The following is a 6,093-nucleotide window of genomic DNA, read 5'->3' on the forward strand; positions in this document are numbered from 1 at the left end:
AGAATTGGTGCTCACAAGAGAATCACTAATACCAAAACCAATTTGGAAGCACAAAATTTTCTGCCTTTTTTTTTTTTACTTCAAATAAGAAAACATCATCAGTATATTTTCTAAGCAATATTGTTTGCACAATTCAAATTCTTCCAAGTAGGTTCTATTTAACTATTGATCGCCACTTAAAATCATTAAATTTGTTAGATTTTATCTAACACTCGCTTAAGTGGAATCAGATATTTATTGATAGTACATACATATGCTGCTTGTAAATATGGAGACCGATGCAAAGATACAGATAATAACTTACTAATTAATGGTCTCCCACCAACCTTTTTACTTCAGGGTTGTCTAAATTATTTTAAGTGAAAATGGAGTTAAATAACTCCATCGAACTTGATTGGTGCACTTTTTTATGCACCTTAAAATAATTGACGAGATATGTTAACTATACCAATCAAATTTGATGTAGTGGTTAAATCCCATTTTTATTTATGATAAGTTAGACAACCCCTCTCTTTTCCTTTTCTATGTAGTAGATTACAGAGGAAAATTTTCTAAAAGCTTGTAAATCAGCTGATTAAATCTCTAAGTTTTTTACAAAAGCTATCAACACAAGCAAACTCCAAATTGGGGCTTCCCAAGAAATCCCTCAATTTTGCATGATTAGCCCTAATTTCCCTCCCAACCTCACTCTCGTCATCCATCACAACTTCCACAGTTTTACAAACACTCTACCTTTTAAACAACCCATCTTCTTCACCCCTCTCCACCTCAACCCCGACCTTCAAGTTCCCACCCATCACCCTAGCATTCACAACATGATCCCCTCTTGGCTGTGGCAGCAACACCATCTGACACATGTTCATCAATGCCTCAGTCAGCGAGCCAGCGCCATAATGAGTAACAAAGCAACCAACTGAAGGGTGTGCCAGAATCAGCTGCTGCTGCACCCACCCGTTGTGCACAACTCCTCTTCCTTCAACCCTTTTCCCTAAACCCTAATGGAAGAGCATCTTCAAATGTGTCACATTCAAACCCATGAGGAGCCTTTAGAACCGCCAGAAAAGGAAGATTCGTTAGTTCAAGACCCAACAACTTCTCTTGGAATTAGTCATGATGTAACTTCCATTCGGTTCCAAATGCACAAAAAATTACTAAACCACCCTTGAACATTTCGAGCGATGCCAACCATTTCCCTCCAAAATAGTGTTAGGTGGCTCTAGTATGATGGGTCCTGAGAGCAAAACAGGCTTTTAAAACTGTTCCGCAAGGTACTCAACGTAAGGCCCTTCGATTTCAAAGCAACCTTTGAACCCAATTGTGTCAGAAATGCTTGATTATTTGTACACACGGTCATAGAAGAGAATGCCACTACCAAACTCCATTTTCCTTGGAAAAACAAGGAACCTTGCTTCATGTGGATGGAGCTTGGTGGTTGATGATGAAGGGTACCCAAGAGGAGGTTGCATGAGGTCAAATTTATTCAAGTCACTACTAGTGTTAGTGGAGATCTAGAACCCTAAATCGATAGAGATAATATATTTTTAAAAAAATAAAATTAATAATAATTTTGAACATTATCATCATAATAAAGACACAAATATTAAAATCAAGAATAATTATGTATGGTAAGAAAATTGGAGTATTAAGTTCAACTATATAGAAATAGGAGAATAAAATATAAAAAAGAATTGAAGTATATTTGTGATAGGAAATATATTTGCTTACCCTAATGACATTATGGCACATTTGTATCCTTGAGGGGGATGCAATGTAAGCTATTGTAGCCAAGTTAATGATCAAGTAGATAAGAGATTTGATATCCAAGCAAAAAGTTAAGTTTAGGAGCCAAAATGAGACATCAAAGAAGACAATATGCGGGGTTAGCTCAGTTAGGAGAGCTTTGATGTCCTACGATCCATGGATGACACGATTATAGGAACCAAATAGGAGGAGACATCGACAGTGGTTTCTGTGCCCCTGGGAAGACCATCAACATGAGGGACATTGATGGGGATTAAGGTGATGAAGTGTGGGTAGAGGTTGAATTGGACTAACTTGGATTGTGTTCTTTTGGGTCCCCTCCTTGCTAGTTTGTTGGAGAGGTGGAATGTACTTACTAAAATTCGGAGCTGGCACACGTTAAGGTGGACATGGCTAAGGTGGGCTCTCGGACTTCACACGTCGGTTTTGAGAGGCAACTTTGTTAGGAGGATAGGAGGGGCGACCTACAAAATAAAGGACTCTAACCATTATTAGAAATTACACTTTCAACATCGGTTATTTACGGCATTCAACATCGGTTCTAAAACCGATGTTGAATGTATTATTGTTAACATCGGTTTTGAAAAACCGATGTTAACATAAATACGATAACATCGATTTTCTAAATACCCGATGTTATACACAATGAACTATAGCAAAAAAAGTGTATGCATGATGAACGTTGACATCGGTTTTGTAGTAAAACCGATGTTAATATTATATATTGACATCGGTTTTCTAGAAAAACCAATGTTAATGTTGATGATGCATACACTTATTTGGTGTAGTTCTTTGTATATAACATCGGTTTCAGTAGATAACCGATGTTAATATACAAACGTTAACATCGATTATTTACAAAGAACCGATGTTAATATGTAAACACTGACATCGGTTTTCTAGTATAACCGATGTTAAGGTGCATGTTGACATCGGTTTTTGTAAATAACCGATGTTGTTTACTATATTAACACCAGTTTTTGTTAATAACCAATGTTGTTTTCAAGTTTTTTTTATATAAACTTTTTGTTTTTACAATAAATCCAAAATTGTGCCTGTAAAATGCAATTTCAGACCCAATTCACAGCAAATAAACATTTTATTCTACTTTCAAGCAGTTTTAATCATAATAAACATCGAATAATTGATTTATCATAAAGAACAATCAACAAATGAATTCAATGTTCAAATTACATAGGAAATGTAAAAAATGTTAAACCAAAGTAAACTAAGCTAAAGTTAATGTCCCTAAATCCTAGGTCTGATCTCTAACTCGGAGATAATACTGTGCCCACTGGATCCGCAACGCCTTTCATCTCTCTGGCTCCAATGGTCTAGGATCGTTAAAATATTGCATGATGAAATAAATCATAATAAGTTAATAATGTAATACAAATTATAAAAAAATCGAATTTGTTTGAAATAAACGTACCGCTTCCCAGTTATTCCTAAAAGATCCTAAAATGATGGTGGACATCCAGTGCATGACATAGTAGCCACACTTAGTACTTCCTTTTTGTCTATTACACTAAATACATAATGAAATTTGGATATTAATTAAACAACTAGTGTATAGACACATAAGAAATATATATAAGTGGAAGTTTTATGTAAATGATGTACCTTGACAACAATCCACCTAGCAGAAGCCTTTGATTTAGGCTGTGGAGCATCATCAAGACCTTTTAAAGCACTGTTCCAGATGAGTAACAATTAAAAACTGATGTTGTACGTTGAGGTATTTCAATGCAAATGTATTGAAAAGAACACTAACATGTTAATAATCCCTTTAAGGTAGTTGTCTGGCCTGTTATGCAATGAACAAAACTAGACAACTAGGTGTTCCTTGGGCAGGATGACCACCATCTGCCAGTGTCCGCTGCAGTGGAGACGAATATGGGTTAGTATATTAGTAAACATTAATTAAATTCAGTTATTTTGTGTGACTTACCCATTTAGGTAGGCTCCAAGATAGACATCGCATTTTGAACTCTGCATCCAAGTCTTTATGTAACTTTCAGACTCAAACTGCGATTGCCCAGACCTCTGAATGGACTGTGGCTTGAGGAATCCATAGATATCAGAATTCCCCGCTCGCATACTTGTTTCAGTCAGATGCCTATTTATGTTAAGTCAAAGTTAAATATTTATGAATTGAAAGCAATAACTTAGGTAATTAAAAGTAATATAAAATGACTTACAAAATCCACAACTGTAACACTGATATGCTGAGACATTGACCACTGTGTGCGATTTCGGAGAGGTCTTCGTGCTTTATGTAGAGCCTGAAATCTGGATTAAAGACCCCGAACACTGTGGCATCCCATGTAACCTGATAAGGCCTCAAGAAAAGCTCTGGGATGGTCAATGTCATCAGATAAAGCGGATCATCGACCTCCGGATTGGGCTTTGGAGGTGGTTTTGCCGGAGACACAGCTACCTGTTCATGAAACAAAGTTAAATGGCCTAATTTGAGGCACACTGAATGAATTAATTTAAAAAGAAGAAACATATAGTAAGAGTAAAGTACCTGTTGTGATAAAGACTTGACCAGATGTGTCGGCCAAGCAAGGAAGGTGTGAAATGCCTGCCCCACTAAGGAAACCTCATTAGTGGGTACAAGAACTGGAGCATTTGCATCTGTAACCTCCTCCACACCCACCTTTACTTGGCCAGGCAAGAATGGAGTGTTATGAACAACAGTGGATCCCTCATAAACTCTCCCTAGGGCAACCAGGTGGGCAGGATCTGCTTCGATGTACAAGCCGCACCTATCTGAGTCACCCGTCTCAGGATCGTTTCCTGAGGGATCAACACAACTCCTATTTGTACTCACTCGAGGACCAGAGGGACCAACCAGGGGCTCGGGAGGTAGTGCAAGTCCCTGAGATTGCATCTACGACTGAATCTGGGACTGCATCTGGCTGAAGGATGCCATGAGCTGCCGCGTCACTCTTTCTGTGATGGACTCCTCTAGTTGGTCCCTGATTTGCTGGGTCAGCTGCTGCAATTCTTCAGGAGGTAGGGAGGAAGAGCTACGGGATGTCCGTGGAGCCGATCCAAAGTATTGCTTGATGGTGACACCGGCTCCAGCAGCACGGACACGTTTAGGGTGCTCTGGACGTTCAATAGCAGCGGCGAGAACATCCTGACGTCCATGGGGGACGAAGGATCCCTATGTTGCCTGATCCTCAAAGGAATCATGCACATAAAACACATAGTTGTACATGGCATTCACAAAATATTGAAATATAATTCTAATGGTTAGTTGAAAATGACTTACGATCTTCGCAGCGATTTCCTTTGCGGCCTCAGTCGTCATCTCCCCTGTTTTCTTCGTGCGAGCCATCTTCCACTTCACGTGGCGTCTAACTGGGGATGGAGGGTCGATGACGCCATCAACGCTTCCTGACTGTGCAGCTTCCTCCAGCTTCTTCTTGGTCTTCTCAGCCAGGAGCTTCTGCTCCAAATAGTCATAACCCCCATGAGACAAAAGGTGGGGGGCAGTGTTCTCTTCTGGATGGCCTGTGCCTTTTTGCGCACATCCTGCAAAAATAAAACAATAATCTTTCAAATTGCTAGAATGAAGTATAACAAGTTAATGTTTTTTGAAAAACAACTTAAATGGCAAGGAACATGCCTCCCAAGAAGGATCTCTACGAGTCTGGAAAAACTGGGTCCATTTTCCTTGCTAATGTTGTATTTCTCACAGACAGTGTCCTCCACGCCGTCCTGATCGGCTGCAAGGGCCCATTTCCTCGTGAGGTCTGATTTAAACTGCCTCCATCTCTCCCCCATGGTCTAAAGTAACTTCCTTTTCGTCCAACTGTCAGAAGCTTCTGGGATTTCAAATTTCGCCTAACAACATCAAATAAAGTTTATTTGTTCCAATAATGTATTTTTTGGCTATTAATTAAACAAAATCAAAATAATAAAAGAAAAATACCAGAATATCGTCCCAAATCAGGTCCTTCTGAGCAGTAGGGACCTCCTTCCAGTTCTCGTAGGTGACGTCCACCTTATCACGCGCCACAATCCCCAAATATGTTCTTAATTTCTTCTTATGGGTACCGTCGGCCTTGCCGGTAACAGGATCAACATGGACCACTGGTCTCTCAGCACCAGGTGGTCGAGTAGACAACGATCATAGATGTGAGGCTTTGCGTGTCCGCTTCACAGCAGACAGGGAAGCTGATGCGTCCGAAGGAGCAGGAGGAGGAGGAGGAGAAGATGGAGGAGGAGGGGAGGCAGGTGGAGAAGCCATGATCCTTTATACAATAACATACAACAATATAAAAAATGTAAATTTTGATTACAGACAATTATCAACAT

General features: G+C 39.5%; 1 pseudogene; it reads right to left on the bottom strand.

Moving 5' to 3' along the window:
* Positions 1-566: 566 nt before the first annotated feature.
* LOC100803401 (UDP-glycosyltransferase 79B30-like) lies at positions 567-4,657 on the bottom strand (annotated as a pseudogene).
* Positions 4,658-6,093: the final 1,436 nt, after the last annotated feature.

This window comes from Glycine max, chromosome 10 (genome assembly GCF_000004515.6).
Source record: "Glycine max cultivar Williams 82 chromosome 10, Glycine_max_v4.0, whole genome shotgun sequence".
Classification (NCBI taxonomy): Eukaryota; Viridiplantae; Streptophyta; class Magnoliopsida; order Fabales; family Fabaceae; genus Glycine; species Glycine max.